This window comes from Malania oleifera, chromosome 4 (assembly GCF_029873635.1).
Source record: "Malania oleifera isolate guangnan ecotype guangnan chromosome 4, ASM2987363v1, whole genome shotgun sequence".
Lineage (NCBI taxonomy): Eukaryota > Viridiplantae > Streptophyta > Magnoliopsida > Santalales > Ximeniaceae > Malania > Malania oleifera.
Genome location: NC_080420.1, coordinates 69183391 through 69197174, shown reverse-complemented (window position 1 = coordinate 69197174; position 13784 = coordinate 69183391).

The window sequence follows — 13784 nt, the reverse complement described above, 5'->3', positions numbered from 1 at the left end:
CTCTGCCTCCGAACCCCGGCTGCGCTCTCTCGAGTCAAGTATAGTTCTTTAAATATTAGATTTGGCCAATTTTGAAGTTTTCGAGTTGAGATATGACAATATACATCATCATCCATGGGTTTTTTTTATTTTTCTTATAATTATTTATATTTATTTCTTGAAATGCCTTTATTTATGTCATTGTGTGTGTGTGTGTGTGTGCTGAGCCATTGGGAAAATATGCATATTTCCTCTTTCTAACGGTTTACCACATCATTCGCGTGAGGACGCTGCTAGTTTAAGAGTGCCTAAGAGATAAAAATATAGCACCAATAATGCACTGGCAATCATACAACGTTTTCAAAATGTATGGGAAATTTTTTAGCTGTCAAATGTCTAGTTTGCATGGAAGTAAAATTTACGAAAAAAAAAATGAAATATAATCTTCATAAATAGACATTCTAATTCTTTCATTAATTCATCATTAATGATAAGTTAAATTTAAAAATGATATCAATTTAATAAATTAAGTTGCTTTATTTTTATTTTTTTTACAGTTTGATGTTTATTGAAATTTTACTGTACCCTAAAATTAGCACAATTTGTTTGATTAAATGCATGAGAGAGTATTTCCTCCAAATTATTATATTCATGTTAATGAGTCTCCCTCTTTAAAATGAGTTTCTTTGTGTTATTTGTTTATATTTGTTTGAATGTTCATTGGATTTGAAATTTCCCATGTTTGTGGTGTCTGCAAAGTTTATTGAGTTCTCATTGATTACTGATCAATTGAAAAACAAAAACTGAACAACACAAATTAAAATTTTCAATTGCATCATGAAAAAAAAATACAAATATGAAAGAAATCTTTAAGTTACCAATTTTATAACGTACTAGTTTCATGAGTCAGTACGTTATTTCATGGAACATGTGGCAATCCTTTGGGAAGAGTTGCAATTAGTATTTATCATAAGGATAAATTTTTATTTATAAAATAAAAATAAATTTTAATTAGTATCTGTCTCTGTGCTTATTGTTGATCCTTTTTTTTTTCTTTTTGTTTTATGATAACCGAAATAAAATGAATTGTGAGCAAAATAAAATATATAAAAACTATATAAAATATGTAAAAGTTATAAAATTTTAATTTTTTTCCTTCATTTGTGTGCCAACTATATCATGTCAGATTATAGCCACTTTGCCAAATATGGCTAAGCCCCGGACATTTAAAGCAGTCAAAGAGCCCACACTTGTATAAGATTGTGGTTCACATACATATATAAAGTTACCATTATACCTGCGGCTAATTAATGAACTAACTTTTTCAAACATGTTTAATGGGCCTAAGATGAACCAGAAATTCTTTAAGGGACCTTCCTGTCTATTTCCTAAATTGTACACTTATTGAAAATAGGTCATCCTCTAATATTAATGAATTTAGGATCAATTTATCATATGTAACATTTGAAAGAAAAACACATAGATATGTGAAAGCGGAGGCTTCGAGCTACTTAGGTGGAGGCATCTATTTACAACAAGTATAATCTTTTGCCCAAAGTAGAGACAATTTAAGGTGCTACTACAATTAACAATTCAACCACAGCAAATTAAGTATTCAAAACCAAGAGTCTATAGAAAAATATAAAAATTACAAAAGGAAAGAAGAATGGGACAAGAACCTTAAAAAGCAAATAAAATCAAAAAGAAAGAAAGCTTCAAAGAATACCACGATAAAGAAGGGTAGATGCTACATTTGTGGAAGCAAAGATCTCTAGTCTTCCAATAAAAATCTTTAGCCCATCATTTACTCCATTAGTGGCTAAGACTAGATAGCATTCTCCAATATTAAAGACTGTTTAGAAAAGAAATTATGACACAATGACATGAATCATAATGCCTTGACTTTGTACACAAGGGGAACCATTGACTTCCTATTGATCACCTCTTTCATTTAATTTAATCTCCATTGTAAATTGAAATACTGAAATACATGCTTGTATTGAATGCCAACTGCATGGCTGATGCAGTACATTGTGAATTGTATGTTGGTAGTGGATTTAGGTTCTCGCATGTTCAAAATGGCTGTTATCTAGATGATGCATATTATCATGATTTTTTTGCTTGAATCTATCAAGTTTTAGTGCACAAATTTTTTGGGATATGTTCAATTTACATACGGCATGATGCCAAATTTTCATTAAAGTTTTTCCATAATAAAATTATGTACAAAGAAATGTATGCATGATCAGTTAAAACTTAAAGTCATTCTAACTCGCGCCTCTCACATGTTGAAATTCGTAAGAAAAGAGGCGATCTTAGGCTTATAATTTAAAATAAAAAAGACTTGGCTAAGAACAACAATCTAATGTGTATAGTGAAAGGTCAAGAACTAAATGTCATATGAAGTAAAATGCCAAATTAATTACTATCATTCCATATATTCATTGAAGCTTAGACCCGTCGAAGAATAGTTACTATACGTTCATACCTAATCTTACATGCGAGACAAATCAATTGTTATATTTCAATTGATTATTAGTCATACTATGTTGACTAATAATCACTTGAACATGTTAATTATTTGTTTCATTTATGATTAGTATTGTTTGTATTTCAACCATTCTTTGATTATCCAATGTGGACAGTTCAGGAAGTTGTACTTACATTGTTGTCATCGTTCACGCTTTGTCAATTGTTGTTATATATTTCGAGCGCGTTTCTAGTTGTGTTCTCTAGGTACATAGTGGGGTGTCGTGACAACTTGTTAGTGATGGAAAACTAGCAACACGTTCACTTCCCCCATCTCTTGTACTTGGAGAGACATAGGGAGATGCTGGCAAAATTTATAACGACTACGACAAAGGAATTTGAGCAATTGATCGCAATGTAAATGCAACATTCTTGAATGGGATAGGATCCATACCCTTTAGAGTATGATGGTCGATTATAGGATTCACTGTGACGATCTGCTTAATTTCCTCATATATATATATATATATATAATATAATTAAATCAATATCACAAAACTCAGCAGATCATAATCCACCTGGACCCGTGGGTACCAGGGATACATCAGAAACACATCACGGAAGCCTATGCAGCAGGCATAAATACCTTATTATACCATATATCACAATACTAGAGTTACTACAATCACTATATATATAAACACACAACACTCAACCCAAAAAGATGTCTTAGGGCTATTTCCACAAAATACATTCGACTCTATCAAAACACTTACCCATTTAGAAGGGCAGATCAACTGTACTAGATCAGCGGGGCTTTACCCGCTCTCTTATTAGGGGCTCCTGAAATGTTTATAAATATCGGGGTGAGACACCTATTAGTAAAGGAAATAAACTAATACTAGTGTGTGGCAACATGACTAATCCGTGTTATACGTATACCATACATAATATATTTAGTAAACTGTTAAGTCAAATATGGGAAAACATATATATCATGAAAACATGGCAGAATATACTGCATTTTCACAATCATATTTCATCTCATAAAATATAATACAAAAACATTCATAGTAGGTTAGTTGGCTGTTGTCATGTATTACCCCCACATGACTGGGTTGTGTGGCCCGAATGCGGGACCTGACAATGGTTGACTGACCACTGCCAAGTCAAAAGTATAGTCTGTAAGTCTAATGGGTCTACCAGACCTGGTCCTTACACTAGGGGCGCTCATACACTTCTTAAAAACCACATTGACCATCCAATCTCACACCACTCTGTACAGCGGCGTTAACATAAATATTGTGATCATAAAGACCATGGACACATAGCAACGGTACTGTGCAAGTGCTAGCCTAGACCAAGCTAACTAGGTTCTAATATCATATAACATATACTGAAACTGTGATACATGGATATTTTATACCATTAATTATCAAGTCAATCATATCATTTTTCATATATAAGTATATAAGAAAATCATCGGCCCGTACGCCAGTATTTCACATTTTACCATAGCTCGGCCCGTACGCCGACAAATCATATCCATAACACAGCCCGTACGCTGGAAAATCGTATCCATAGCTCGGCCCATATGCTGGTATATCATATACATAGCTCAGCCTATACGCTGGAAAATGACATCCACAGCTCGGCCCGTATGCCGGAAAATCATATACATAACTCAGCTCGTATGCTGGAAAATCACATCCATAGCACGACCCGTACACCGACAAAATATATCCATAGCTCAGCCCGTACACTGGCAAATCATACGCATAGCACGACCCGTATGCCAACAAAACATATAAAAATCTTGGCCCGTACGCCAGTTTTCCATTATAAAAATCTGTATCATTAACACATTCCTAAAAAATAGTTTGTCATTATAATTTCTACTCATGCCACACTAACAGGTTTTTCTTTTATTTAACATACCATCATTTTCAACAGTATTTTCCAAATATAAATCATATATAAATATATTTATTTTTCCTAAAATCAAATGCTGTAATAATATACATACATTTCATAAAAGAACTAGCTTAGTTTATCCCCTTACCTGAGTCTTGAAAAGCCCATAAATCAAACACTCCTGCACTCGCAGGGTTCCCCGTTCAACACCCTGAAAACGGAATTTTTCAGAACTAAAGTTTAGTATTGCTATGCATACTACGCTTTCTACAACTATTTGATATGCAAATAATAAGTAGAAAGCCTTACCCTGGATTTGGGATGGTTTCCAACTCAGCCCCACCAACGATTCGCTTTGGCAGACTTGCAGAGAACTTTCCCAAGAGCGTCGTGGTGGCTTCAAATCGTTGAACCGGTAAACAATTGGCCTGAGATCTTAGAGAGAAGGGTAGGGAACCGTATGAGGAGAAAGAGAGAGATTCTGCACAGGAAAATGGCTGAAAAATCACGTTTAACCCTACTTATATTGTGGAATTCATTGACGAGCCACATCACCTCGTCGACGAGTCTTGTAAAAAGTTCATCGACGAACTTCAACCCTCGTCGACAAATTTCAAGTTTCCACGAACCCTCTCTCAGTATCTTCTCGTTGACGAATCCTGTCCTTGTCGACGAGCTCCTCTTATACCCTCGTCGACGAGTCCCCTCTGTTCGTCGATCAGGAGCTGAAAAATTCCTCAAGATTATCCCATCCAAAATGCAACATCATTGACAAACGCGAAGCATTCATCGACTAAGTTGACTGCCTCATTCAGTTTCTATTTCCACTTCCCTTTCTTTAATTATTTAAATACCATTATTCTTTGGGTCATTACATTCTCCCCTCCTTATAAAATTTCTTCCTCAAAATTTACTGTTCACATAACTCATCATCCCTTAATAGGAGAAGGGTCTACTTATTTTATTACTTACCCTCACTTATGGCGGAGGAATACTGTGGTTACATTCCGAGTCCTAGGAGATTACATAGACAAAAGAAAAATTCTCCCAAAACTAAAATGCTACACTAATTAAACCATTACATGTACCTGCAAAAGAAATATTACCCTACTACTTAAGCTTCTTGAAATAGTTGTGGGTACTTCCGCTTCATCTGCTCCTCCGACTCCCAAGAAACCTCTTCTTTTGCATGATTCCTCTAAAAAAATTTTACTTTAGGAATCTTCTTGTTATGTAGCTCCTGTACTTTCCTATCCAAAATCTGTACTGGTACCTCCTCATACACCAGTGAATCACTGAGCTTAAATTCACTATAACTGATGATATGAGAAAGATTTAGGATGTATTTCCTTAACATAGCAACATGGAATACATCGTGGATCCTGGACAACACAGGTGGCAAAGCTAGCCTATAGGCTACCGGTCCCACTCTTTCTAGAATCTCAAATGGACTGATAAATCTAGGACTGAGTTTACCCTTCTTCCCAAATCACATAACCCCTTTCAACGGAGCTATCTTCAAAAACACATGATTACCCACATCAAATTCTAGATTCCTACAACGATTATCGACATAACTTTTCTGTTCCCGTTTCCATTTCCCTTTCTTTTATTATTTAAATACCATTATTCTTCGGGTCGTTACATTCACGATGCATGCATTATAAACATTATGATAACCATAATAATAACTCCATTTACTTGAACATGTTATAGGGTAATTAATGAACATGGATAAGAGTGGGATGAACGCTCAGGGTAAGTTTTTACCAAAATACGTGAAAGGGGTGCATGATTTCATAGAGTTCGCGCATCCTCATGCAGACATAGCCATAGAATAAGGTGTCATTGCAAGAAATGTCAGAACATAACATTCGAACACATTGATTTGGTCCATTTATATTTATTAGACTTTGGAATGGAGAAAATGTACACAACATGGGTGTTCCACGGTGAAGATTACGCAGTTTAGAGCGATGATGATAACGACAAAGATGAGGGGGCAAATATAGTAGGTGGTGATACCTCTTCGAAAGGGGTAATTGAAATGTTTGGTGACTTTCAAAGGGAGATTGCAATGGACACGGACGATGTGCCTGCGTCGCGTACTGGTGATGAGTCTACTTCAACTAGTACCGTACCTTGCGATTCTTGTACGTTGAATTGACTCGGTAAACCATTTTCTAATCTCATGAGGGATGCACAGGTGCCCTATATCCAAATTGTAAAAAGTTCTCAAATTTTGAGTTTCTCATAAAGTTGCTTCATGCAAGGACAATGCATGGGTTATCTTAGAGCGCATTCGACATGCATTTAAGCCTCATTAAGGAGGAACTGCCTGATGGTGAAACACTTCCCAAGTATTTTTATGAGGCGAAGACATACATGCGTGAATTGGGTCTCAATAACACTCTAATACATGCGTGTAGGTATGATTGTGCATTCTTTTATGGTGAACAAGAAAATGTGAACGAATGCCTAGAATGTGGTGAACCGAGGTATACAACAAATCAGAAGAAAGGTAAAAAGATCCTCAAAAATGTTTTGTGATATTGTCAGTTAATCTCGTGGCTGCAACGATTGTATATGTGCAAAAAGACTGGTACAGATATGAGATGACATCAAGAGAAATGTCTTCAAGACAGAAACACCCTTAGCCATCCAACGAACTCCGAAGCTTGTGCCGATTTTGATAAAATACATCCATTGTTTGCTAGTGATCCTCGCAACATCAGATTTGGTCTTGCTTCAGATGGGTTCAATCCTTTAGGTAACATAAACAACTCGTATAGCATGTGGCTAGTTATGATGATGCCATACAATATGCTGTCATATCTATGTGTGAAAGAACCTTTCATTTATATGTCTCTGCTCATTCCTGGACCGAGGGTACGTGGTAATGATATTGATGTTTACCTATGTCCATTAATTGATAAGTTGAAAGAACTATAGGAAAAAGGAGTCGAGACATTCGATGTGGAAACTGCAACAACATTTCGGATGCATACTGCGATCTTATGGACAATTAATGATTTCCCCGCTTACGGCAACCTGTCAGTTTGGAGCGCAAAAGGTTACTTAGCAAGTCCAGTATGTAATAAGGATGCTAGGTCCTTATCCTTGAAGCATAGACGCAAGTTATGCTTTATATGTCATCATTGTTTTCTATGAACTGGACCTCCTTGGAGGACTCGTAGCATCAGAAGCTTCAATGGAAAACTTGAACAAAGGTCGTAGCCAAAACAACTAAGTGGGGAAGAGATATTAAACCAACTAAGGTTGATCAGAGATGTGAAATTTGGGAAACCACCGACCAGTAGAAAAAGAAAACGCGCTAAGTGGGAGTTGAATTGGATAAAGAGAAGCATCTTTTTCGAATTGCCATGATGGAAAGATCTTCTTCTACGCCACAACGTGGAGTTCATGCACATCGAAAACAACATTTTTGAGAATTTCATTGGTACATTGCTTGATATAAATGGGAAGACAAGGACACCGCAAATGCTCACCGGGATATGGAAGATATGGGAATATGGCCTGAGTTGCACCTGTTTCGTAATGGAGACAAAATTCTCATGCCATCAGCTTGTTACACATTTTTTAAGGATAAGAAGAATAAATTCTTCGAATGGTTGAAATCAGTGACGTTCCGAGGTGGATATGCATCGAACATAGCTCAATGCATAAACACGAAGGAAGGGAAGATGCCAGGAATGAAAAGTTAAGACTGTCACATCCTTTTACAACAGGTTCTACCTATTTTCCTTTGTGGACACTTGACTAAAGATGTTCACTCGGTGCTAATTGAGCTGGAATCTTTTTTCGACAATTGTGCTCCAAAAAATTGAACATAAATGTAATTGAATGGTTAGAGGATGACATCGTGATCATACTATGCAAGTTGGAGAAATTATTTTCGCTAGCATTCTTTGATGCGATGGTCCACCTAGCCATCCATTTACGAAGGGAGGCCATAATTGGAGGACCGGTTCAATATTGTTGGATGTATCCTATTGAGAGGTAAATTACAAAGTCCTTGTATAATGGTCACATGATTTCGTTGTTTTATTTATTTTTTCTTTATTGTGTCTACAAGTCCATAATGCTATGTAAAATTCACATGTTCCTAACCACTTTGAAGGGGTACGTGCACAATAAGGCATGACCAGAAGGTTCAATCATTGAGGCATACATTGACAGTGAATGTCTTGCATTTTGCTCAATGTATCTACATGATTTTGACACAATGTTCACTCTTAAGGAGCAAAATGCATATGTTCATACTATTAATGCCAAAGATGAAGAACAGGTTCTACCTATTCGAGAAAATGTTCGGCCTCTCGGTGCATGAGTTTACGATTTCATCGATATGGACGACCTATAAAAGGCTCATTTATACGTCCTATATAATTGTGAGAAAATTGTTCCATATACCGAGTACGTGGTTCCAAACTCCTTACTTTGCATTGTATTTACATATGCATATTTACATGCTTAGTTGACATTAACTCGTACTACTGTTCCATATAGCGAACATAAAGCTAAACTCCTGACCCAAAATGAACGGAATGTTGATGAAAGACATAAGAAGGAATTTATCAATTGGTTTGAGATTCGTGTAAGTAACAAATACTGCTTGAGTGAGAAGCAATGTATGTTCTCACTATTGACAGTTTATTCTTCTAAACTACTGTTTATTTAATAGATGAAAGTCATGTATTGCAATAAGGAACCAACGGCAAGTAAAGATTTGTACGCATTGGCATGTGGCCCTGATCAACAAGTTAACCGCTACAGTGATTACATTGTCAATGGGTTACGATTTCATACAAAGTCCCTCGAATTGCATAGAAGAACCCAAAATTGTGGGGTTACAGTTCTAGGCACAGAAGGAGATGAAGAAATTGACTACTTTGGTGTGTTGGATGCCATTAAAGAGCTTAGCTATGGAGCCAACAGACTTGTCTATTTGTTCAAGTGTACCTGGTGGGACATCGACAATAAAAAGATTAGGATAAACACCAATGCCTACTTTACCAGTGTCAATTTTAGCAAGACCTGGTATCAAAATGACTCTTTTATGCTTACCACGCAGGCAGAACAAGTGTTTAACCTTAAAGACACCAAATTGAAGGGTGATTGGCATATGGCCCAAAAGATTCCTTCCCGAAGTTTGCAAGCTATTACAAAAGTTGCAGATGGGGAGATGAGTGCCAGTGAGGCTGGATTCCAAGAAGATGAGCCATCTATCAGTACAGCAGCACAATTTGCTTTAAATGAATAAGGCACCAATCCTATACCATTGCATAGGGATGGTGTCACGGTAGAACACTTAGGGACTGCTGACATTAAAATTGAACCTTCTATAGACGTTCACTTCATCAACGATGAGGAAACTGATGGGGAAGATGAAGCAGGGGTCGAGTATTGCAGTGAAGAGGAAGACACTTTAGAAAGTGAGGATGATACCGATATTGATGACGTATAGGGGGTGTAAGCATGTTATGTTTGTCACTATATATTTGACATGTGTAAATAACTTAAAATATTTGTATTAAGCATCCATATAATATTCGTACTTCTTATATTTACTTGTCTAATAATTTGCAGATATGGCACCAGGAGGTCGATGTGGCTGACTTCCTTTCAGGCACACGACTACATCGTATGAGGATGTTTCGACATCCTTGAGACTTACGGAGCCCATCAGTCCTAATGCGGCGGCACCATTGTCTGAGCCATCGGCACCTCAGCTAAATATGGATACCACTTATGCGACTGATAAGTAGGGTGAGTTGCCGATCGTGATGAGCAATGTTGGTATGGATACAATTAATTTATTTAAATTTCAACTATTGATGTTAGTTATTCACTTGTATGATATAATGTTCTACTTAATTTAACTCTGCTTTCAGCATCTACATCCATGGTCAGGTTAGGTCGTGGTGCATTGAAGAACATGTCGGTGAAGAAGCACCTGGAGAGGACAAAGTAGCAGATTCAGATCGACATTCCTCTAGGCTACACTGCCCCGCTAAATAATTGGTGCACCTGTAGACAAGGGAGCTCGGCATTATATGCCGACAGTCTGCTCCAGTCACAACCTTCAACTGGTTGCATGACTTAAGAGTAGTGCATGGATCTTTACATGCGCATTTTGGTAAGTAATCCCAAACCCTATAAAGTCATTTTAAATTAAATGTTTTTTTTTTACTTTTAATATACTACCAATTAACAATTGTCTAACATTATAATTGTATTACCTATATACGCAGGAGGAGTTTGATATGGACATCCTCGAGGAGGACCATTTGAGGAGGGCGGTTGATGTCCAATTGTGCAATAAATTCAAGAGCTATCGCTTGAAAATGCTCATGCATTTTTGAGTGATGGGAGATGAAGCAGAAGCGCGGCCATACGACAAGATATCCCAAGAGGATTGGGAGGTGGTGTGTCGCCATTTCCGTGACCTACGCTATTAGGTGCTGTGTTTGTATTATAAACACTAATTTTTCACAATGATGTCGCTAATAAACTTTCATTACATCTTCCTTGTAGGCCATATGTGAAACAAATGTTGCGAACCGAAGCAAACTCTCCATGACGCATTGCGGTGGATAAATGTTATTCGTAAATTATCGATAGGTAATTACTATATATAAAACTATCTGACCATTACATGACATAATACTAATGATGTCTTATATGATAATGTAGCGTGATCCTGATACTGGTGCAGGGGAGCCACTGCCGGATCTTTATCAGAGAAGACACCAATGACGATCGGGGGAGTGGTGCGAGGGTGCGCAGAACAGACATGTAAGTGAAACAAAATATTTAGTTTATTACTTGATTCAAAACATCATAGTTGTAGTCTTACTTATTCCTTTCTATCATTTTTATGACTAAAATTAGGCACGGATGGTCGAGCTAAAGGATGCACCTGTTTCAGAGGGGAGTCAGCATATGACAGATTTTAAGATCAGTTCCCAGGTGCTTGGGCAATGAGCAGGGGGCTGGGTGGTATTGGAAGTGGATACATCGCCCCAACAGCATCATCATCCATGGGTGCGGCAGCTCGTGCAGACATGGAATGAGGGCATCGAGAGGCTGAGTATTGTGCGGAGGAGATAGCTTAACGGATGCAGATGGTTGAAATGGAAATGTGCAATTGAAAGACATGGTCTCCCCCTTTCAAGCCCAGCTGCAAGCCATGATGAATAGGCAAGCGCAGTTCAAGGAAATGATGTGCCAATCTCAACCAAATGATGTAGGTGATTCCTCTAATTAGAAGATATGTATGGTACATATAGCTTAACATAATACTTGTGCAAAAGTGTTTTATGATTTTCTTTGTGTTATAATATAGCAAATTTTTCAATGATTAACGAATACTCATACTAGCTCCTCTAAAGAGCTTTATACGTTATTCTAACTTTGACACTAAAAACCATTAAGCAGAGTATTAGGGGATGACAGTAATGGGATAAATTTTTTGGGGGTGGGGAGATAGCATTACATGTATTCTCTAGGAAAAGTACAAACTCGGGGAAGAACTAAAGTCTCATATTTGGGGCAATTTTTTTATTATGTAGTTATAGATAGTTTGCATGAATACTGCAAAAAATTATTTTTACAAACAGATGACTTGAGAAAATTACTATAATAAAAAAAAATAACATGTAAAAGTTTGATGAATGATAGATGTCTTTCACATCCTGTAATAATGTGTGTGTGTGTGTGTGTGTGTGTGAATATATATATAGGGAGAGAAAGAGAGAGAGATGCATATATTTTCAATTCAAGTTTAATCTATCCATTAAATTCAATGACATGATGCATATATTTTCAATTAAAGTTTATAATTATTTGTCTTTTCATCGAATAATGTTATTTTTTTTATCATTGTTGATTCACAAAGCTCCATCAGTATTGAACTTTTTGGATGCATCATCCTTTTGAAAGCATCCTCCTTGTGGATGTGCCTATGCATCCTCTCTGCGGATTTAACCTCCTTTTGGATGCATCTTCCTTGTGGACGCATCTTCATTTCAATGCGGCTTCCTTTTGAACGGATAGTCATTTTGGATGTGTGCTCCTTCTAAATGAATCCTCCTTATGGATCCATCCCGCTTTTGGATGTTGTTATTTCTAATTACTTGATATTGTCGCATAATGCGTACATGTTTTTTTTTTTTTTTTATTGTTATCATAGTTGTATATCTTGTTTAGTTGGGAAATTTTCATACGATAGGTATTTATATTGTATGGATGATAGCTTTACTTGTTGGATATTCTAAATTTAATGGATACATGTACTACTATTGTGAATTGTTAATTGCTACATGATTGCATGCTAGTCTAGAATGCTTCCTGCATGGTGGATGCAATTGATGCGTATTGCATGCTGGTAGTGGATATAGGTTCTCGTGTGCCTTGAACTGAATTATAAATTACTTATTTGAACATATTAGGTACAGGTTTTACGGGAAAATGTCCAATTTACAGATGACATGCTGCCGAAATTTCGTTAAAATTTTCCCAAAAAAAAAAAAAAGAACCATGTACAACGATAATTATGATAAAATGAATGTTAAAATATTTTTGAAGGATGAGTGAAAGTTAGGAATCATAAGAAATGAGGCAATGTAGGTTTAATTCATTTAAAGAACCATTCATTTATATATTTTTGGTTCGATAAGCCTAAAGCATTCATTGCCAAGCCTAAATCATTGAAAATAATAGAAACACTTGGCTAAGGATTTGAAAATTTCAAAAAAGGCATAAGTTGAATATATACATAACTCGGAGGGAGCATCATCTTCATATTTCTTTAAACTAAATGCTCTCATCATCTCTTAACGTTCACGTCCAAATGCCTAGATGAATAACAATACTACACTGAACTCAATAGTATCCACTGTTATCTGTTATTTATATTGTGAATTTAATGAATACATGTACTACTGTTGTGAATTGTTGATTGCTACATGATTGCATAATAGTCTAGAATGCCTCTTACAGGGCGGATGCAGTTAATGTGTATTGCATGCTGGTAGTGGATATAGGTTCTCGTGTTCCTTGAACTAAATTATAAATTACTTATTTGAACATATCAGGTACATGTTTCATGGAAAAATGTCCAATTTACAAACAACATACTGCCAAAATTTCGTTAAAATCCCCCCCCCCCCCAAAAAAGAACCATGTACAACAATAATTATGATAAAATGAATGTTAAAATATTTTTGAAAGGATGAGTGAAAGTTAGGAATCATAAGAAATGAGGCAATGTAGGCTTAGTTCATTTAAAGAAGCATTCATTTATATATTTTTGGTCCGATAAGCCTAAAGCATTCATTGCTGAGCCTAAATCATTGAAAATATTAGAAACACTTGGCTAAGGATTTGAAAATTTGAAA